At 47.9% G+C, this 23038-nt stretch overlaps 1 long non-coding RNA gene across 1 annotated transcript; it reads left to right on the top strand.

The window, feature by feature from the left end:
* Positions 1-5261: 5261 nt before the first annotated feature.
* On the top strand, positions 5262-7517 carry LOC131401586 (uncharacterized). Its single transcript, XR_009217774.1, has 3 exons — positions 5262-5296; positions 5782-5851; positions 7436-7517. It is a non-coding gene; the product is annotated as an uncharacterized LOC131401586 (long non-coding RNA).
* Positions 7518-23038: the final 15521 nt, after the last annotated feature.

Below are 23038 nucleotides of genomic sequence, written 5' to 3'. Positions count from 1 at the left end.
AGAAACTAAAAGATAAAATTCCTAACCCCTCTTGCACATAAGAGTGACCAGACCAAATTCATGCCAATGATGTCTGACAAGAAGTATGGAGTGGGGGTTTGTGGAGGCTGCACAGATGGAACTGACATAGATGGGAGGTTCAGCATTAGACACATGTGACAGTAATCCACAGGTGTTGTAGGTATTATCTCATATACACCTGACGATGTTCCTAGAAAGCTGTTTTGAGCACCATCCCCATTGTGCAGGTTGGGAGACTGGGGAGATCTTGAGAGGCACAGTGGCTTTTCCAGGACACAGAACTGGTAGGATAAAAGAGGTGTGACTTCAGCTCTGTCTCCTCAAAGCTGGCCACTGGTTCCGCTCCCAAGGAGCTGTGGGGAGGGTGGTGATGGATATTTGTGTACAGTGATGGAGATGACATGGGCAAGGAGGGAGAGTAGCCAACAGCCTAGCGGGGTCTTTGGGTGGGTCTGATTGAAGGAAGGGGCCAAGTAATAGAACCTTGAAGAAGTGACCTCACTTCCTCGGTGACAGCCCCCAACAGAACTTAGAACTCTGGTTACCAGGCACCCACATTGTAACCACAGCCTCCTGTCCAGTTCATTTGAGTGGAGACACTGGACACAGCAGGATGTTCTCGTGTTGTCCCGTGACTTTCCGAGGCTCTGGCCCCCGGAAAGCCAAGAATGAGAGCATGTTAAGTCGCTTTAGACATTGGCTCAGCCCTCACCTCGAATGTCTGTGGCCGTTTGGCAGGAGGAACCATCAGGTAACAGCATAGCCCAGGGCAGGCCACTCTAGGTCAGGCCACAACTGTGATCCCAAATGGACAGCCCCACACCCCTTGACCCTCATTGTGTGTGTGTGTGTGTGTGTGTGTATGTATGTGGGAGGTGGAGTAAGAGAAGGTAGTATGAGGAGGAACCACCCTGAGCAGGAGCAGGTAGCTAAATGGTGGAGATCTGGTGGTGTGTCATGTTCATACTGAAGATTTGGCTGCAGGAGAGGATGGTGAGTGCTGGGGACCAAGCTCTTCTACCCACATGTGAATCCCAGGCCATCGAGGTGTCATCACATTCCTTCCCTCATGGAGACTATGCAGATGCCCCTCTGTGCCTGAACTGTGGTGGGGTTTCCCTCTGTGGCAAAGTCCAGGCAGGCCCCTGATGCCTCCTGGCCTGACTTCTGGGCACTGTCACTGCAGAGCTGCACCAAAGTGATGGTTGAGGAGCTGGTAGATAGTTTCCAGTTCGCCATCTCCCTGGAGAGGACACAGGTGCACCAGTCCATCAATGAAGAGGGCTGGTCTGAGGTGAGTGTGGGTGCAGAGGGGTCTTCATACCCAGGACTCTGAGATGACCAAGGCACTACTAGAATGCAGACTCAAATCTGAGTCTCCCCTGGAACCCCCCAGGGTTTTCTCATTAGAGTGTTCCACAGTCCCACTCCCAAAGGAATCTGGACCTCCACTCCTTCCCACCAGCTACACAGGAGGGTAGAAAGTCACCTCAATCCTCCCGGTGGTTCACCATGATGTCATTGAGTGTATGTACCTCCTCCTCTCCCTCAGTGTGAGCATGAGTCCACCGTGAATTTCAATGAGGCCTGCAGGATGCGGGCCCTCCAGACAGGCATGATGGAGAAGCTGACAGAGTCCATCGCACCAGCTTTCCTGAGGAACATCTCTAGCTTCACCACCTTCATGGTCAACTACTCGGCCTTAGACACATCCCACCAGGTCCTGGACCAGCTGTTTACTAGGTGAGTGGCCACTCCCTCCTCAGCACAGTGGTGACTCTGCCCCCTGCCAGCTGTGTGTCCTGGGAGTGTCACCAAATCTCTCTGAGCCTCAGTTTGCTCCTCTGAAAAGTAGGTTGGGAGAGGATAAATTTCATGGGGATCTTGTAGGAACTCATGGGATCAGCCATGGCGGGTGCTTACCTGGTGCCTGGCTCTGCAGAGAGGGCTGTGGACGTGCTGTGGTTGTTCATGGTGTTTATTTCTCTCTTCCCCGTGAAAAGTAGTCTGCCTCACCCATCTCTGAGATGCGGCCTTTCTGAATTTGGAAAAGCACATGGAAACCACCCTGTCAAGGAGTTGGAGAGTCCATCCAGCTGGTCCTGGTCCTTTTCCTTGGGGTAGCCAGTCAAGGATCTCTGGGGCAGCAGAGAGGCCCTAGGCCCACTCAGGTGTCTGGGATGGTTCTGGGTGGACTACATTCATTCAACCATGTAGATTAAGCACCTACTGCATGCAGGACATTTGGAGACAGTAAACTCAGTGAATGAAGGAGACACAATGAGTGGCCTCAATTTCCGTCTGAGAGTCAGACATTGACATTAGACATCATTCGCAGGTCTTGTCATCCACCGTCCATCCCAAGGGATGCCCTCATAGCCTCCTTGACATCTGGAGGCATCTCCCCTTATTCCAGCCAGGAGGGCAGAGCGCAGGACCACCTAAAAAAGTGAGTGGTCTTTGGGTCCAGAAGGGTGGCCTCCTGTCTCTGAAGAACAAGCTGTGGGGGGAGAGATGGAGGCTGTGGCTGAGGGGAGCCTGTCAGAAGCCGCATCTCACGCATCTTTTGATTCCCATGGGAAGGCAGAGGCCCGGTGGCTTCCACTCCAGGAGGACAGGAGTCAAAGAGCTATGGATGGGTGCCAGGACCCCTGGGAACCAGAGGGGTGGCTGGGCTGAGTTCTCCCCTAGAAACCCATTCCCACCACAGACCCATTTGAATCTGCCTCCCCTTCTCCACATCTACCTCTTCTGACCACCGCCTCCAGGCCCAGAACAGGAGGTGTGTGAGCAACCTGGTCACAAATCTGTCTCAGTGCTCAATCCAGTTGCACAAGTGCATGGAGGGCTGGGGTGGGCTGTGTCCCAGACCTTCAGGAGAAGAGTGTCCGTGGGAAGAGAGTCACAACAGACTCTGTGTCAACCTGCTGGATAAGCAGGCCTGCCACTGCCAGGACAGCCTCACAGGGGTCAGGGCTGCCAGGTGGCTCTCACCTGGATGGAGCGGGGCAGGCATAGGGCCCAGACCCAAGCCAGGGTGCCTTGGGTGAGAAGTGTGGAGGGAAAGGCCAGGCCTCTGACTCTGTTGCCCCATTGTTTCCCCCAGTGCCATCTCTTCTCTGGTGGAAACCTGCCTGGACCCATTGCAGGATTTCTGGGAGCTCCTGCACTATCCCTGCTTCAGCATGAAGCTGGCCTCTCTGCATCTCAGCTTGCCTGGCTCGGGGCTGCAGGGCCACGCCTACCTTCTCCAGGTCCAGCTGGAGCATCCACGGCCCATTGAGGCAGAGCTGGAAGGTGAGGCGACTGCAGTCTTGGAAGACAAGTTGCAGAGTGTTCAGAGGCTTGGTTCACTTCAAGGCAGTGGGGTCTTTCCTGGCTTTGACAGGAACAGGGGAAGTCAGCTACTTGAGTGACACTGTTTCTTTCTCCTGCTGCAGTACCATCTCCAGAGCTCCCTCCAGCTCCAGAGCCAGAGCAAGGGCCAGCTCCACGGCTAGATCCAGCTCCAGCTCTAGTTCCACCACCTGTGCTAGAGCTGGAGCCAGTGTCACCTCCATCAGTCCTTCCAGGGCCAGAGCCACCACCAACCTCAGCTCCAGCCCCAGTGTCAGCTCCTGAGCTGGAGCCAGCTGGACCATTGGCTCCAGGGAGAATCCTCCCTCCACCTGGAGAGATAACAGCAGAGCCAGATCCAGCCCCAGAGCCCGCCTGCCCCTGGGACGTGACCACCAAGAACCTGCTGAGGGAGGAGAAGCCTGACTTCTTGGAGTTCCCTCCCCGGCTGGTGGCAGAGCAGTTAACACTGATGGATGTGGTGAGCAGCGGGGCTCTCAGGGCAGGTGGGGCCGGCCTTCCCTGTGCCATCAGCTGCCCCAGACCTGCCAATTCCTCATCCAGAATCCCATGATCTCGGTCCAACCTCTTGCTTCCCCACTTACCCTCATGTGACCTGAGCAGCCTTCTTAACTCCCAAGCCTTTGCTGTCCTCATGTGGACAGTAGGGATGGACTTTGAGAGCAGCTGCCATGCAGAGTGGCTGTGCAGGTGGAAGAGGTGGAGCAGAGAGGAAGTTGGGCAGAGTCTGCGCTTTGGTGGGGGAGGGGAGCACACGAAGTGCTGTCTCGTCCTTGGGTAGTTCACTCATTTGCCCAGGAGGCCTCAACAGCCTCAGCACTAATTGGGCACCTCATGTGTACATGACTACAAGGCAGACAAACAAAGCCCGCAGTTGTTGCTGCCTTGCGGGAATGTGCATCTGAAAGAGGAGTCAGACCCCAGGATGGTCAGAATGGGTGGAAGATGCCCCTAGAGATGGTCAAGCAGGAGCCGAGTTCTGATGCTTGGAGGAAGTGAGACTGGGCGGCGAGCAAATGCCACTTCCCTGCACCACAGTATCGGTTCCTGGGTCATCCTGTGCTGGGTGCCCTCAGGGCACACAGGCAACACCCAGGGACTCCACAAGCCTCAGGCCACATTCTCAGCTTCCTGAGCTCCAGCTCTCACCACTGACCCAGCCTGGGACTGGGGGCTGCGGAAGCTGACCTGGGCTGTGGCAGGGCTGGGTGACACTCCCTGTCCTCCCCAGGAGCTCTTCAAGACAGTGAGGCCCCACGAATTCCTGGACTCCATCTGGTCCCAGGGTGACAACAGGGGCATTGAGCACCTGGCACCGACCATCCATGCCACCATGACCCACTTTAACAGAGTGGTCGAATGTATTGTCACCACCTGCATTGGGGACCCGAGCATGACAGCCCAGGACAGGGCCAGGGTGGTGGAGCTCTGGATCCAGGTGGCCAAGGTAAGATGTGGGAGGCCCTGGGAGCCCCTCTCTGGAGTCGGTGGAACTGCCCCTTCTGCTTTCTCAGCTCTCATGTTTGAAGTCCGTGGTCTGAGCCTTTGCACAATCCTTAGGCCCCTCCTGCCAGGCCTCGATGACCTGACTCCTGGTCCCAGTGGTGGGAAGCTCACCCCTTCCTGGGCTCCTCTCTTGGCTTGAGCTGAAATCCTCCTCCCTGGAAGTATTCCTCATCAGGTTCCAGCTGTGCCTTTCCCAGGTTCCCTGAGCCACTGTCTCATCCAGGACAGGAGACGTCAATGAGGCGACAGAAGCCAGAGGAAGCAGGGCTCCAGCTCCCCCTCACAGCTCATTCTCTTCCCTTCCCCAGGAATGCCACGGCCTGAGGAACCTTTCCTCTCTCCATGCGATCTTGTGGGCTCTGGAGGGCCCCTCCATTAAACGTTTAAAAGAGACGTGGAGACAGGTGTCCAGGTGGGTAGGCCTCTCTCCATGCGAGCACCACCTGGGTGGACCAGACACCCCCCACAGGGCTGGCATTGCCCTTCAGTCAGTTGGGACCTCCTGGCAGACAGCAAACCCTGGGGATAGGGTCTGACCTGGTTGGCAGGCTTCAAGTCTTTCTGAAAACTTAGGCCAGTGGTTCTGCCTCAGGAATCAGTTTCCCTAAGTGACAGATCATGGCTTGAACCAAATTGAAGATTTTCAAGTGTTTGCAGCAACAGAACTCTCTGTCCACATGAAATTAAGACTGTTTAAAACACATCTGCTGAGAAAATAAGAGAATGGAGGCCCCAGGTGACAATAGGAGAGCCCCCTCCTCAGTCCCAGACACCTCAGGGCTCAGACGACACAGTGAAAATGCTCATCCAGGCTGTCTGGATCTTCTGGGTTTTCAAACAAAAGGGATTTACCCTCAAACCACTCCACAGTGTTTCTTTCCTTTTTTCCCTCCTCAGGAAGAACTGTCAAATAGTTAAAAAGATCTTCCAAACATGCCACCGGGAGAGCAGGAAGCTTCTCAAGGAGGTGAGTGGAGTCTGGAGATCTGGAAGGATGGGAGGTGAGGTGGGGAGGGACCAGGCAGGATGTGCTTTGGTAAGTTTTTCACTTAAGGTTCCCCGAGAAATAATGGTCTGTCTTATCCAGCTGGACAGGAAGCGGGGGTGTGAGCTGCAGGGTCAGGTGGGGACTGTTTGGGGCAGGAGGCCTTGGTCACGGGATACAGTGGTGTCGCCTGGACTGTTGCAAGAGGTGAGGAGGTGGCAGAATGAGCAGGTGTCTGGCTTCCATGCAGACCCATCAGCTGGCCCTCACCATCCTTCAGGCTGGCGGGTGGATGGAGTGGGTGGGGGTTCCTTTCTTCCTAAAGCAGCCCAGTCTGTCCTCAGGAAGCCAGGCCCCTGCTGCTCCTTCTGTCTTCACTGCAGCTCGCAGGGGAGGGCACTCAGGCCTTGTCGACAGAGGGGCTGCACAGCCTTGGGCCAAATGGTGGATCTGGGACAGAACTGTGTGCTCTCTGGGACTGTGCACTCTAGCCCGATAGTGGTCACTGCTGACAAACCAGTGAGTCTCCCCCGGTGCCTTGTCGACAAGGATACGCCCCAGATGGCAATGAGAATTATCAGGGAACCTACAGATTCTTAATAGACCTTCCTGACAGATTCTTAATGGCCTCCATCGAGGCCCTGGCAGGAGGGGCCTAAGGATTGTACAAAGGCTCAGACCACAGACTTCAAACATGAGAGCTGAGAAAGAAGAAGGGACATTAGAAGTTTCCAAGTGAAAAAGGATGCAAATGTCACCATTACCCAGTGCCGTGGTCAACTCCTACACTGTCACTCAGATGTGGCACACGGGGGTCCCCTTCCTGAGTGAGTGAAGGAGGAGTTCTGTGCAGGGACAATCCTGAGGGGATCCTAGGGAGCTAAGGACTTTGGCATGGCCTCAGGGCCAGCCGGGTCTCAGAGAATCCCAGGGGGCTGGAAAACACAGAAGCCGCTTGAATGGGACCCCGAGACACCTTGTGCCTCTCCATCCATGGCTCAGGTTGACTGAGGGCCTCAACAAACCCCGAGAGTCCAGAGGACAGGACCTTGGTCCGAGGTGTGTCTGGAGGAAGAGTGAAGGCCGGGGGCCAGGGCCTCTGGCTGGGAGGGGGAGCGGTCTCTTCTGTGGGCCCCTGAGCAAGTCACTGCCCCTCTGTGGGCCTCGGTCTCCTCATCTGGGAAATGGAGGGAGATGATCTGTGGTGCAGGCCTCACAGGGGTGATGAGGTACAAGGGGGAGAGGAACGTGCAGGAGCTTTGTGCTCTTCCTCCTCGATGGGGGAGGGGACAGCACTGGTGACAGTCAGATGATACTGAGTCCTCAGGGGACCCTGGGATGCATGGGGAGTCCTCCTCACACTTTCCTGATGAGGAGAGAGGCTTAGGGGCCTGGGCAGGCCTGAGGGCACAGAGAAGGGAGTGTTGGAGCTGGGAGTGATCTAGCATCAGGGCACCCTGGAATGGGAGCAGCCATAGACACCAGATGGCCAGGGTCCAAGATCAGGGGCCTGGGAGCCATGGGGAAGGGAACATGGCCTCCCTGAGCCTGTCCTTGACCCTGTAGGAGGTGATATCTGTGAGGGCCACCCTGCAGATGGACCCCCAGGGAGCCCAGGAGAGACAGCAGCAGCAGGTGAGGTGGCCTGAGGGGGAGGGTCTTAGGTGTCAGAGGAGAGGTCACTCACCTCACGGCTGGAGGCCTCCCTAAGAGAGGGGTCCCTCCTCCTGCAGCCCAGCTCCAGGAGCCCAAGAGCCTGAAAGGCCTGCCCTGGAAGTGACCAGGAGGAGGCCTGGAAGGGCTGGGCCCAGGATGGGTTAGGGTGGGGAGGGGAAGGGACCACATACCCTGGGATTTGCCAAAAGCCGCCCCTGGGAGGTGACTGGGGAAGTTGGGTGGCCCTGGAGGGGGCAACAGGGGGGAGGCCGCTGAGGGTCCTAGGCTGTTCTCTGTGGGAGTCTGTGGTGGGCAGGAGGCTGGGGTGAAGGGATTTGGGGGAGGGTCCATGGGGGCACCTGAGAGGAGGGACTCATCTCACCACTCCCACCCTGATTTCACAGGGTGTTGTCCCCTTCCTGGGCATGTTCCTCTATCACCTGAAGCTGCTGGACATTGGGATGGAGGATGATCTGGAAGTGAGTGAGTCTGGAGGTGGGGCCAGGGAGCAGGATCCTGAGGTTTGGGAGGCGAGAGCCCTGCACTGGGACCTGAGCTCTCAGTACCTGGCAAACCTCCTCTCATGAGAGCCCCATGGCCACCCCTGGGAGTTGGGCAGTCAGACCCATCTTAGCAATGTGTCAATAGACGCTCCGCATAAGCCCCCCACCAGTCTACCTGGGCTGGGGAAGCTCATAGCTGCCTGCCTGCAGAGCTGCAGGAGGCTGTGTCTGAGATGGATTCAGCCTCCCCCTCAGGCCCTGCCCCTGGGGGAGTGCCATCAGCCCCTGCAAGTGAGGAAGCACTTCTGTGTTCCAGCTGTCCCTTCCTCCCTGAGGCCTCAGTCTCCCCGTCTGTCATCAGAGAGGGTGTGCTACATAAGGTCTCTGGCCTCAGCTCCCCTGTCCCTCCTGCTCTGGAGCCCAGAGCCTGGCCCAGTGTCAAGTTCTCTTTGTGGAAGGTCTGCCCTCTGCTGGGCCCTCACATTCCTGCAGCCTGAGAAGGGGTGGGATGGGGGTTGGTTCTGGGCTAAGGGGGCTGTTTCTGATGGACATTGGCTGTCTCCCTTCCAGGGAAATCGGGTCAACTTTCAGAAATGGTGTGACGTGAGCAGCTACGGGGAGGGTGGGGATGTGGAAATCAGAGACCTCCCCTGGCAAGACTTTCTCTGGCCTCATCCCTTGGGTCTAACATTTATTGGGAGAGTCAGATCCACAAAGCTGGGGATCCCATCACGTTGGCGGGTGCGGGAGGGACTGGCATCAAGGACACCTTCCTGGATGAGGAAGTAATTCAAGCCAAGCCAACTGTGAGGACAGGCAAGTCCTGAATGGAGTGGGAAGGAAGGAGGGTTCCCGAGTGAGCACAGACCCCAGACCAGATCCTCACTCCACACAAGTCCCTGGCAGCATTCCCCACCCAAGCCCTGTCTGCATCCTGTCCTTCCTCCCAGAAATTCAAACTCATCCGGAGGATCCAGCTGCTCCATCAGGCTGCAAATGCATATGACCTGGAGCCCGACGAGCGATTTGGGGCCTGGTTCCAGGCCATGGAGCCCATCAGTGTCCATGAGAGGTGTGGGGGACAGGAGTTGGGTGAGGGCAGGACAGACTATCTCTGATGGCCAGCTCCAGAGCCTGTGGCCTGGCTCGCTGATCAGCCTCAGAACTCGTAGCGTGGTGACCCATGGGGCACCAGGACTCAGCTGCTGGCAGGCTCTGGGAGGGGCACCTGAGGTGTGGCTCCTGGTAGCTCACAGGTCCACTCTGTCCTGTAGCTACTGGGTCTCCTGCCGGCTGGAGCCCGCACACCAGAAGGCGAGCAAAATGCGGCTCTTCAGGAGAAAGAGGAACCGGACATCCTCCAGTTCAGGGCCGAGTGAGTGTTGGGACCAGGAGCAACTGAATCCAGGGGCTCAGTACAGCTTCGGGCTAAGCATGGGCCTCGATCCCAGCTCCACTGCTGAGCAGGCCTGGGACAGGCCGCTCCCCTCTCCTCTCTGGGATTCAGCTGCATCCACTGAAATGGGTGATGCTAAATGATGCCTCCTGCATCAGGGACAAACGGGGTGCTGTTGATGGACTGAGCACTCGGTACAGGGTTTGAATCAGAGTGCAGTGGGGCAGGGAGTTGTGCCATGAATCTCACGAAGGTTCCCCAAAATAGTCTGTTTCTTCTCTTCAGCCACCATGCCCTTGGTGATGAGCCGTCACACTCTGGAGACCACAAGTGCAGCTCCTCCTGACCAGCAGGGACACTGGAACCCTCGGGGTGCACCGGGCCAGCTCTTGCCACCCTGAGTGAACGAGGACATCCTAAGACTTTCCCTGGTTTCCCCTAAAGACCCAGAGGGAGGGCACCACCCCCTCCAACTCCCTGATATCTCCATGCCAGCCACTGTTAACCCATTGGGGAGGAGTGATATTATTTCTTTAATAGTAAATGGTAGATTTGACTCTTACGTTATATCCTGTTTCTGTCACAGCCTGGGTGTTGTGGTGTGGTTCTTTCACTTCTTATGCTCATGTAAATGAGACACAGAATCTCACTTTCCGCCTTGAATTAACTTGTGTATGGTCACAGCTTATTGTATGTGGGAGAAGGGAGGAGGGCCAGCCTCCTCCATGGCTACTGAATGTAACCCTCAAGTCCCCCTTCCTCAGAGGACAGGTGGATTTCAGTGTGGTTCACCTGGGCCAGGAGAAGAGACAGCCCCTCAGATCTCCCTGGATGCAGAGGTTGGAGGGACTTTCCCAGGCAGAGCAATAACCACTGAAATGTGGGTGTCTTTCAAATAGCACTTACCAGGACCATGTCCTTCCCCAGGACAGCGGCTGTCTTTCTACAGCTGTCCAGGAAGAAGGAATGTTTTTTGCTTCTCTTGTTGAGGTTTCTTTGATCAGATATTGGAACTTGCCGTTTTCTAATCAGTGTCTGGATTCGCATCAACACTAAATGAGGAAAAAATGTAAAAAGATAAAAGTTTGCATGTGGAACGGACAAGGACAGAGGAAGACCATGTGCAGATGGACTAAGGGCCAACAGGACGTCCCCATCAGGCCGCCTCTAGGGCTCCCTGTTCACCCTTCGCCTAGACTGGAATCCTCCTGGGATCCTGGCCCATGCCATGGAAGTCCTTTTCCCGCTTGTTTCATGTCTAGAGGGAAAGACTCATGATGCAGCTTTTAAACCTACAACAAGACTTTGTTCTATAAACGTCACTGCTCCCTGTGAATTAGGAGTTCCAGCATCCCTGCACTTCACTGTAGGATTCTTTTAGGGTAGAAATTCCCTAGAAGGCCCCCAGCCTCTCTGTCAGGTACATCGTGGCCATTCCTCCCCAGTTGGGCCTGATGGATCAGGGGTGAGCTCTGGTTTGCCAGGACAATAGACCTTAATCTTGTCCACGGAATGACCCACACCAGCCCTTGCTGCCCTGGGTGACATCTGGGCCCATGAGGTTCTCAGGTCCATGGTCTCAGACAATCACTGGTTTACACACTCAGTTGTGTTGTTACTGACTTGTCCCAAAGGGTCAGCTTGGCCTGAGCGCATAGAGCACGTAGCCCCTGGGACGGCTGTGTTCTTTTCCCCAGTCTGTGCTGTGGTTATATGGATTTGTGTTACAGGGATGTGAAACTTTCCTGTTGGGAGTTTTGAAAGATGAGGCAGGAGAGGGGCAGGTATAGAAGTGGGTCCAGCAGGGGAATGCCACCAATCTTAGACACCACAGACACAACAGACACAACCTTACCAATTAAAATACTGAAATGCTCCCCACGTGGGTGGTTAACAGACACTGCTCAGAGCTCATGCCGAGAACCCACCCGACGACCTGGACCTAAAGGGTTAGCACCCGGCATTTTGAACATCATGCCCTGGAAACACCCTGTAAGACAAGGGCCATTGTCTTGAATTCCTTGGTACTTCTTCCCCCTCCTTTCTGAAGGCTGCAAGTGTCACCCAGGGAGGCCTTTTCAGTTCAGCCAGAAGCAGAGTAGAAATCCTGGTTCCCACAGCCCAGGTCCTTCCTTTCAGGACACTGCCATCCAGGAAAGAAAGAATTCACACATCGATGTAGACACACAAACACACACACTCATATTCCACCGAAATCCCAAGATGCATGAACCAACATGAGATTAAAAGTAACTTCAGAAACAGATCAACCAATTGCAAAAGAAGGGTTTCATTAAGATCCTGACTCAAAGACAATGTAAAACCAGGAAATAACCTTGATAAAACTGGGAGACTTTGGATACTGACTAGACAGTTGATTATCCGAATGACATTTTTATTTTTGTGTGTGATAATGTTATTTTGTTTGTGTTCCAAAATTCCCTCATCTGTACCAGAAACGGAAATATTTACAGCTGAAATGATGCGCTCTCAGCCATCTCAGCTGGTTAATTCTTGGGGACTTGGTGTGAGGATAAACAAAGCCAGATGGTATATGAGTTGACAATCTTTGAAGCAAGTAACAGATTCACAGAGATTGATTTTTCTCTACTCTGAGATTTAGAGATTTTTGAAAACCTTCAGAACACAATTTTGATAAAAATAGTATCCTTGCTGTTCACATTACAATGTTACAAATTAAAACCTCACAAATATAAAGGAATGCTTCTCCTTCCTGACCTAAGGAAGCTCTCTCTCACTCTGGCTTCTGTGAATGACCTGACGATGCCACCAATTATTCACTTATCACATGTTTGTTGAGTAATTCCTATGTGCTCTGTGTTGTGTGCAAGGCGAACACATTTCCACGACTCTGGATCTCGTGTGGGAAGGAAGGCAATGAGCCTGCTGCAAGCTTCTCTTAAGTGGAGAATAATGCCCCCAGGGGGTGTGCTCATTTTTAATATTCCAAAATCAAAGCTACACAAGTTTGCCAGGTAACAAACAAGAGATACTTAATTCATGATATAGAAATCACCTATGTCTGAATTACCATGTGACAGTGAAGAGAAAGATTGATGCATTTTATGTTATAATTAGATGCAAATTCATAGTGCTGGCCCCTGGCCGAGTGGTTAGTTTGGCATGTTCTGCTTTGGTGGCCCAGGTTCAGTTACCAGGCACGGACCTACAGTACTCATTAGCAGCCATGCCGTGACGGTGACCCACACACAAAGTAGAGGAAGATTGGCAACAAATGTTAGCTCACGGTTCATCTTACTCAGCAAAAAAAAAAAAAAAAAAAAAAAAAAAAAACTAATTAGATGCAAAATCATAATAAACATTTATGGCATCGGGTTTAATACACATTAAAAGACAAATCTCATTCAAGTAGGTATCATCTCTTCATTGAGTGTCAGTTCTAGAAAAAACAAATCTAAGTTCAAAACACTAATTCCTCAGCTACAATTATCCTATCAATTTTAATATAAAAAGGAGAAAACTCATGGTAAATAAAAATTGAGGTTTAACATGAAACGTCAAGATCACGATGGATGTTACAAAGAGATGCTGTGAGAGTCAAGCCTGTCTCATGGGGAATTTCTCAACGGCACCACTCTCCTTTTCTTCAGCACCGATGTTGCCTTCCTCACTGTGTTTTCAGGATGCCTTTCTTGGCTCCTTGCTCTCTCTGGCTCCCCGGCAATCTCGTCTGTCCTCGAGGCCACAGTCAGTCTCTCCCATGCTTTTCTTCACTTTCTGTGTCTGTCTCCTGATATCTCTAGATGATGCCCGTTGCCTGCAGAGGGGCTGTGAGTGGCCCAGACCCATTCCTGGACTCATCTCTGCCCAATATGGACAGTGACCCGGGTGGGCTCAGGGCTGGTGTGCAGATCCCTCGGCCCCAGCATGGTCCAGAGATTCACATGGAGCAGCCTGTGCGACTGTTTCAAAGGTATTTGCGACTCCAAAGAACTTAAGAGTTCTCCTTCACTGCTGCAGGCCTGGAGTCCCTGCAGTCGACTGTATCCACAGACTTGCTGGGGCTTCTCCAAGGTCTCCTCCCACTGACTGCATCTGACCTCACCGCCAGGATGGGAAGTTAGTCCAGTAACTGGCCTCTGGAATACGCAGTTACTTAGGATTCAGGGTGCGTAGAACTTTAGTTTTCTGATTGGGTTTATTTTCTTGGTCTTACTGTTTCCACTATGAAGTCTGGGCATATTTTTTGAGCTTTCTCTTTCAGAACAAAATAAAATGTGAAATTTGAACAAAATGGATGATGAAGACTACCATCCACGGAGAACGTTCTCAGCTCACGTGGATATTCCACCCTCCTTCTCTCCCTGGACACATGTGTCTCAAATTGCACTGTGCATCACAATCATTGGAGGGTTTTTAAAACTCAGAGTGCTGGACCTCAACCCAAGTAGGACTGGGGAAGAAACGGAGAATCCTCATTTCTAAGAGGTGATGTTGATGCTGCTGGTACAGGGACCACACGTGGAGAACAGGATTCAGTGACACCATCAAGCTGATGTGAGACAAGGACAGAAAGCTCAAGGTCATTATCCAGTGTCAAATCCAGACCAACTTCCCTCCGCCATCTTGCTTCAGGATGTTCCTCTCCTCCTCTCTCTGTCATGGTCAAATACACACATGCTGGTGCCCCACAGCCCACTGTTATTGGGACACAGAGTTCCAAGGACTCCACAGCTCCTTTACGGCCTCATCTCTAATGAAATTATTCACTATTCCATCCTTAGTCATTCACTTCCACACCCTGATCCTATCTTCACCCAAAATTCTCCTGCTCCCAAATCAGTAACTCAGAAACACCATATTCCCACCACAAATTTCCACATTTCCACTTTTGACACAAAGAACTCCCCTCTAAGTAACCATTCTTCGAGAAAGTATATTACTCCAGTAAGCATATCTTCACAACCCTCTTGCTTCTCTTCTCCTACTCCTCTCTATTAATCCTGCATTCCACAGTCCATCATTTCAATCATCCACTGACCATACTCGCAGATTCCTTATTGCCATTATATCTGCATTGCAAGCCGCCCACTTCAGATAATTCCAAATACCTGCCATGCCATGTTGACACTTGCACTGAAGAGAGAATGCACCAGGAGCCTGTGGATCCCAACAGAGAATCACAGCCACCAATGGACCTATATGCATTTCTCTAATGCTTCCTGAATGCTCTGTCAATTTCTTTCCATTTCTCAAGTTCCATAAATCTCTATTTTCTCCTGACCTACTCTATATTTCACACATAACTTGTTAACCATCAAACAAGAACTATTTCACTCTCTAGTCACCAGATCTACAAATATTCCTCATAAGGAATTGATTTATCACACGTTTTCTGTTGCTATATCCAAATAAATTTCTTTCTTGCGGAAACCACTCTGATTTTTATCTCATTCTTCAATTTCAGTGACATTATGCCCTCCACATTTGTTGCACTTTCCATCACTTCCCTACTGCAATCATCCCTCAGGTTTCAAATATGCACAAATCTCTACCATCTACAAACCAATCCCTCATCCAGCATTCCTAACACTCCTCACCCCCCATGCCCTTCCTCTTGTCCTCCTGCCAGGGATCTGCTGTGAAAAGTTCACATATATCCAAATGCCTCTGTTTGCACAGTGCACACTCAAGCCCATCCCCATTCTGTGGATTTTTCTCTTGCTAACCTCACAAGCCATGTCTCTTACCAATCCACTGGGGACTTTTCATGATTTGTCTGACATGCTCTGCAGTAGCATGTGACCTTGTGGACTTCAACGTCATTTTAAAAGCCTATTTGTCCTTGGGATCCACCACCCTACACTGTCCTGCTCTTGCCTGTCTGAACTTCCCGAGCCACTTTCTGGCTTCTCTTTATGACCACCCCACAATGACTGATCCTTCCCGGAAGTCAGCCCTGCTCAGACACCTGTTGCCCATCTACACCCTCCTGGGGCAACACCATACATTTCCCTTGCTTCAAATACCACTAATGAGCCAAATATGTCCAAAGAATCAGCAGAAACCTAACTCTGACCCCCAGACCCATTTATCTACCTGCACACTCACGGCATCAGTGATGACTCAACTCACAATGACCAGGTCCCAAGTTGAGCAAATCACTTCCCCAAAATAATTTGCTTCTCTCTCAGTGTTCCCAAACTCACTTGTTTGTGCTAATAATGCGTCTAGCCCTGGGTGTCACTCTGGACACCCTGGCACCCCACACTCACATATCAATGAACTACCCATCCACCCTCCTGAGTCTACCTACAGGTTATCCACTTTTGAATTATTTCTAATCATCTTTCAGATTTCATACAAAATATCATTTCCACACAGTGAACTCTCCTACTCTAGTAAGCCAATTTATAAAACTCCATTTTTCCTCTTTGTTGATTTTTTTTCTATTTTAGTTATATGTGCATTATTATCTATTTCTTTCAAGATTTAGTTCTTTCTCACTAAACTGGATACTCCATGAAGACAAGACCAATATGGATTTTCCAAATTTTCCCACAATAGTGTTCACATATGGCTTTGCACACATAAAGGGCTCACATATATTATGTGTACAATATATATTTTATATTTATATACATATAAAATTGAAACATTAAAAATTCACTTCCCGAAATATTTTAAATCCATCCACTTAACTACTCTTATGCAAAGACACCACCTTTAGAGTGGTACACTGCAGTAAATTAGCAAGAATAGTTTAAGATTCCAAATCCTTTCTCCTCGTAATAAAATCATGAGATTCTAGTCACAGTGATCTGTTTAAAATGCAAAAGTGATCAGTTCATCTTAACTTTTAAATCCCCCATTTCTGTCTTCAGCACATATTTCTCCTGTTGTCTTATCATAATTATTAATACTACCCTTTTCATTCCCTGATATGTTTCAGTTTGGAGGGAAAACTATTTGGTCATTCTATTTTTAGAGCACTTACTACATGCAAAGCTTTGGTATGAAACCTGTGATCTACAAAATAACTAAACAGACAGACTGCCCCTGTTTGATTTAGTCTTAGTGGGAGGAAAGAGATAATAAATGGCAAAGGATGTATAACATGCCATGTAGAAATCACTGCTGTGATGAACAATAAGGCAGAGAGTGAAAGTTTGAGCTTGAGCACATTTTCAAATTACTTGTGTTTGTGTGTGTGTGTGTGTGAGCGCTCATGTGTGTTGCCTGGATGGGAAGAGTTGCTTCCTCCCGCGGGGTTGGAGGAGCCTCCTATGCCTTGGGAAATGTCCTCCATGTGCACTTAATATGCACTTTGTTATCCATGTGTATTAGTCAGGATTCTCTAGAGAAATAGAACCATAGAATATATATAAACATATAGAAGTGGAGATTTATTGTAGGAATTGGCTCACAAGGTTATGGAGTTGAGAAGTCCCACAATCTGCCATCTGCAAGCTGGAGAACAAGAAAAACCAGTGATATAATTCAGTCAAAGTCTGAAGGCCTGACAACCAGGATCTCTGATGTCCAAGTGCAGGAAAAGATGGATATCCCAGGTCAGGAAGAGACAGTGGACTCAGCCTTTCTTTGCTTTTTGTTCTATTGAGCCCTCAACAGATTAGATGATGCCCACCCACACTAGTGAGGGTGGGTTTGTTTATGTAGACCATGGAATCAAATGCTAATCTCTTCCAGAAACCTCCTCACAGACACACCCAGAAATAATGCTTCACAGTCCAGCTGGGCACCCCTGCAGCCAGTCAAGCTGACACCTAAAATTAACCATCACATCATGGCTTTATCCAACCAAGACCAACAGAGATATCACAATGTGACCTATGTCATTTCAATTTTCCAGAACACATGTTAAAGAAAGTAAATACAAACAGATGAAACTGGATTTTATAACATTTTTATTTAACCCAAGAAATCTAAATATTATCATTTCAAAAGGTAGTCCACATCAGTACAAAGAACAAGATACTCAGGTTTTATGCTCCCTCTGTCTTACTGTTGAATTTCAATGAATACTGGCTCCTCAGATAACTTAATATGATCCAATTTATAATTTTCTCCTACCTATTTTAGCTTTATTGTATCAAAAGGAAATCATTTTCTCCTTATTGTCAAACTGCTCTGCTATCTCTTTTTTAAAAAACTAAAGCTGTATATTGTGTTTATGTTAGAAATGAAATAAAAAATTAAGTAATTAAGAAGGATTTGATTCCAGCAAAAGGCTGGTTTACTAAAACGGAAGACTGTTCAAGAGCAAATCTTCCAAGAAAACCACAGGGTCAATGACATTGGAAAATTCAGGGTAGAATTAGAATACACATGCGATGTGATTAAAAGGGGAGTAGTGAGAATGTGGAGAGGAATTGATATCAGAAGTGAAAATACACAAGCATGTTCCAAGTTGATGAAAGACATCAATCTACAGATTCAATTAATTCAACATTCCCTAAGCAGAGTGACTACACAGGAAATATTAATGAACTGAACTATGGTCTAAAAACCAAAGTTAACGTAAAGGATTTTAGGGACTATAGATGCCAAATAAGCAAGAAAAAGGCCAACTGGTGATTTCTAACCATAAATAAAATAAGATAGACATCAACAGAGCAGTATTTTTTAAATGCTAAAAGAAATCTCATGTCAAACCAGAATTCTACACCCAGCAGCAACAGTGCCCCAAATAAAGATGTCCTAGAAAAACTTAAAGTGAAACTTTTGATTGTCAGCAGCCTTGAATTAGACAAAATACTGGAGTGAGTTATCACACCCAAAGGAATATAATCTCAGGTAGAAAACCAGGAACGGAGGAAGGACTAAAGAGGAAAGGAAAGGATAATTTATAGATAAATATAAATGAATTTTATTTTGTGAAGTAATTCTAGAAATCTCTCATGGAGATTAAAATATATGTAGAATAAAATGCATGAAAACAGTAATACAAATGTCAGGAAGCTTAAAAATAGAATTGAAAGTGTTTAAGTTATTAGCATTTGAGGGAGGTGGTAAAAGTAATTATTCTCATTAGACTGTATTAAAGATTCAGGATTTAGCCATTAGTGCAATTACACAAAGATTTCTATATGATTTCAACTAATAAGTTTATAGACAAAATAACGGAATAATAAAAGAGTTAAGTCAACATCAGTGAAGTAAAGAGAGTAAAGGAACGTTAATTATTCAGGTCAAAGGGAAGGGAAAGAGTAAGACGGTTGAAATAATTACAAGTTTACTGGTAATTACCTGAGATGTAAATGCACAAAGTACTAATTTATTTTTAATGGCTGTGTGATCTATTCTAGAGACTTATTAATAAATATTTTGGACATTCTTTTATTGATAAATGTTTACACATTCTCTATTTTTTCCTATTAAAACATATGTTGTATGGACATTTTTGTACATATAAACTTCCATTCCTATTTTTACAGAAAATATCTATAGTGGAAGACAAAGGAAATATTAAAATGTTGATAGAAACTGCAAATACCACCTCCCCACACAACTGTATTAAATTTTTTCATCTACCAACAGTATCTGACAGTGTCAATAACCCCACATTTCTTTGTTTATGTATAAAGCTTTAGGAATCGCTCAAATCCCATTGATAAGAGACAGGAAGTCTCCTCTGGATTATCCACTGATTGGATTATCCACTCCCTCCATAAAAGGGGAACCAGAGGCAGAACTCACTGCATTTTCCAGCAATCCAGGGGCTGTCTGCACATCAGGAGTGGGGTCAGCAGGACAACTCTGCAGCCATGGAGGAACCTGCATCGGCCTATTTTCCAAGCCAGCCTGTTCTGGTGAGTGTGGAATCCATACGGACAGCAAGAGTGTCCATTTATACACTTGGTCCTTCTGTGAAACCTCTTTAAGTGAGCAGGCAGTAGCTGTTACTACAAGAAGATACCTTATTGAAAGTTGTTTCCCAGGTGTCAATGTTTGTTAAGTAATGTTCAAGGTATTGTACTTATTTGTGTAGAACGCTTTCTTGGGATAATAGGCCAGACCTTTGTTTTGTTTTGTTTTTACCCAACAACATCACTGGGAAGTGGAAGTAGTATTCGGCTCTGCACTGTTTACATTGTTCCCTTCTCTGGAAAAATTTTTACCCACAATGTGATTGGTCTTTTTTAAAAAATATTCAGTTCTGTGCTCAAATATCACCTCATCAGTTAGTCCTTCCCTAACCTCTTCATCATTAATAATTGTAGGTGGGCCGGGCCCGTGGTGTAGGGGTTAAGTTCGCGCACTCTGCTGCTGGTGGCCTGGGTTTGGATCCCGGGCACGCACCAAGGCCCCACTTGCCAGGCCATGCTGTGGCGGCGTCCCATATAAAGTTGAGGAAGATGGGCACAGATGATGGCACAGGGCTAGTCTTCCTCAGCAAAAAAAAAATAAAAAAGAGAGAGAAGGATTGGCATGGATCTTAGCTCAGGGATGATCTTCCTCACAAAAAAATAAATTAATAAAATAATTGTAGATAATTTCTTTCCCCTTTATCCCTCCTTACCGTTCTTCCTCCATCTCTCCCTCTGTCTCTCTATCTCTGCGTAGCCCTTACTGTTTATCACAGGATCTAATTATACCTAACACTATATTAGACATTCATTAGTCTCTTTATTAACTCATTCCTCTCACCAAGATTAAAATAAACAGAGGCAGTCATGTTTTTAAGTTAAATTCTGGATCATGGGTTTTAGTACATAACTTGGCTTATGATAGGTGCTCTATAAATGGGAGGATCAAATAATTTTCCCTCCAAACTGGGACATGTTGGAGAATGAAAGGGATCGTATTAATAATTATGGCAGGACAATAGGAATGAAGTGAGATTTATGACTTCACTTTTAAAAAGGATCTGAAGACAGAAATGAGAGATTGTAAAGGAAGGGTGCACTGATTAGGTTTACATTTCAAATAGATTATTGTGACTAGAGTTTTATAATGGATTACAGAGAGAAAGGATTTGCAATCGTAGTGATAATTTATTGCAGTATATCACAAAAGAGATTATATGCTTGTATAATTGTAGTTGAGGGAATTTGTTTGAAAACTTTAGAAAGTATCTTTTGGAGTTTGAATAATTTCTTTCGATAAATATATTGAGCGTCTTCTAAGGGCAAAGCAATGAGTGAATATGGCAGTGTAACACATTACAGTCCACATTAGTCTTCAGTTCATGGAGTATCCAATTTAGTGAGAAAAACACTACGAGAGAAATAGATGATAATACACATACAATTAAAAAATTTAAAAATTAACACAGAGAAAATGTGACATTAATTTTGATGGCTGGATCAGGAAAGGTCACTCTGTGGAAATGTATTTTGTAGGAATCTGAAAGGTGCTCAGGAATTATTCAAAAGCGGAGAATATTTAGCTGGATTTAGGAGGGTGGATGGATGGTTCATTGATGTACGAGTGTTGGGTGGCAGGGTGTCCAGAATGACACTCAGGTGTAGACAGGATATTAACACCAACAAGTGAGATTAGGGGACCCTGAGATATGGGTGATTATTTGGAGAACTGGTTGGATCAACTTGGCACCTGCTCATTGCAAGCTGGTCATCGAGTTATCACTGATGTGGTGAGTGGGCAGATGGGTATTTGGGTCTCAGGGTTCAAGCCAGATCTGTCTGATTCTATGGGCATTTCGAGTTCATTAATGGTATGTGAAGCCAGGGAAATTGATGGGCTGGCCTAGAAGAGGGTGTAGATGTGTAACAAATGTGAGAGCAGGATTGACTTCTAAGAAGCATCAATTGTGTTAAGTCAGATGGTGGAGCCCAGATTAACAGGGAGGAGTAGGAGGAGAGAGGAAGAGTCAGGGGAGGAAAAATGGTTACTTACAGTGGATAGAACTATGTGATGGGAATATGGCGTGTGTGAGCTATTTACGTATGTACAGGAGAATATTTGAGTGAAGATGGGACATGGGTGTGCAAGTGAAGTGAGCATCAAATTGTTGAGAGGAACGTGATTTCATTAGAGATGAGGCACTGAATTACTATGCTCTGGGCACACAAGCATCTAAAAATAGTCCTTTCTGTCCGTGACTCATATCAGTTTGGCGTCCCAGAATCTAGTTCTCAGTGTGAGGTGCCTGTGCCAGCAGCATCAGCATCATGCGGGAACACTTAGAAGTGCAAATTCTTGGCCATCCGCAGGCCTACTTGGGTTGAGGTCCAGCAATCTGTGTTTTAACAACCCTCCAGATGATTGTGATGCACAGGGCAGTTTGAGAGATATTTCTCCAGGATACAGGAGGGTGGAAGATCCAAATGAGGTGAGAAAATTCTCCATGACTGGCAGTCTGCATCCCACATTTTATTCACATTTCACATTTCATTTTGTTTTCAAAGGGAAAGCACAAAAGAAATATGATTCCCCAGACTGCAGAGAAGAAAAGACAGGCCCATTTAGCCAAGACCAAGCGGAGACATCGGGAAAGGTCTACACTTCCTATATGACTCACCAGCTGCATTTTCAAGAGGCCAGTTACAAGGATACCTTCCCACCCTGGCAATGAGGTCAGGTACAGTCAACGGGAGGAGATCTTGCAGAAGCCCCAGCAAATCTGTGCACACAGGAGACTGCAGGGTCTCCAGGCCTGCAGCAGTGAAGGAGAACTTTTAAGTACTTTTGATATCACAAATACCTTAAATATAATTGCACCAGGTGGTCCAGGTGAATTCCTGGGCTGTGTTGGTGCTGGGTCTCTAGACCCCAGCCTCAAGCCCACTGCCACACAGTCTTCAGACTGGGCGGAGATGATCCCAGGAGTGGGTCTCGGTCTCCCCCACCCACTCTACAGACAGCCCGTAACTTATGGAGACATCCGCAGACAGAGTCAGAAAGTGAAAAAAGCAAGGGAGAGACTGGCTGAGGCCCTGAGGGCAGACAGGTTTGCCAGGGAGGCAGAGAGAGCAAGGAGCCAAGAAGGATGTTCTGAGACCTGATGGAAAATAGGAGAAGGTCATGTGGAAGAAGCCAAGAAGTGTGGCCCTGGGGAAGTGGTTCCCCATGAACAGCCCCCAGTTTCACTAGCCTCATTTAATGTCAACCCCACTTCTTGCTCTGGACTGTGATGCTTTGTCATTTTATAATTGTACTTCATTGAACTCTTTTGAGAGACATAAATGTGAAGAGTAGACTGTTGTGTGGGTGAGAGATCGTGTTTCATGTGACAGGAAAGAAGATCTTTACTTGTCCTGGTTTACTGCAATTTCTGCTTACCATGATTTTTATTCACTTCTATATTAAAGGTAATTTGGCCTAAGGGATCATTTAGTGTTTTTAGTTATATTTGTTTAGAATACTTGCACTCAGGAAAAGAGGATACCTACTGTAAAGAGCTTATTTTTTAACGTTAAATTAATTTGATTCCATAAAAGTCTTACTTTACTAAGCTTGATTTTATATCTCATTCTAACATAAGTTGTATCCTTTTTTTTTTTCCAAATACTAACTCAAATATAAGACATTTTTATATAATTTAAGTAGTCCTTAGACTACCTGTTACAGCCTTATCTGTTACCTAAAATTACCTCGGTGATTTTTTAAAATAGAGTTCACCTTAGATTCTTAACAAGGAAAATG

This window comes from Diceros bicornis (genome assembly GCF_020826845.1).
Source record: "Diceros bicornis minor isolate mBicDic1 chromosome 12 unlocalized genomic scaffold, mDicBic1.mat.cur SUPER_12_unloc_1, whole genome shotgun sequence".
In the NCBI taxonomy this organism is placed as follows: Eukaryota; Metazoa; Chordata; class Mammalia; order Perissodactyla; family Rhinocerotidae; genus Diceros; species Diceros bicornis.
Note: the sequence above shows the minus strand (reverse complement) of the source record. Positions and strands in the feature narration are given on the sequence as shown.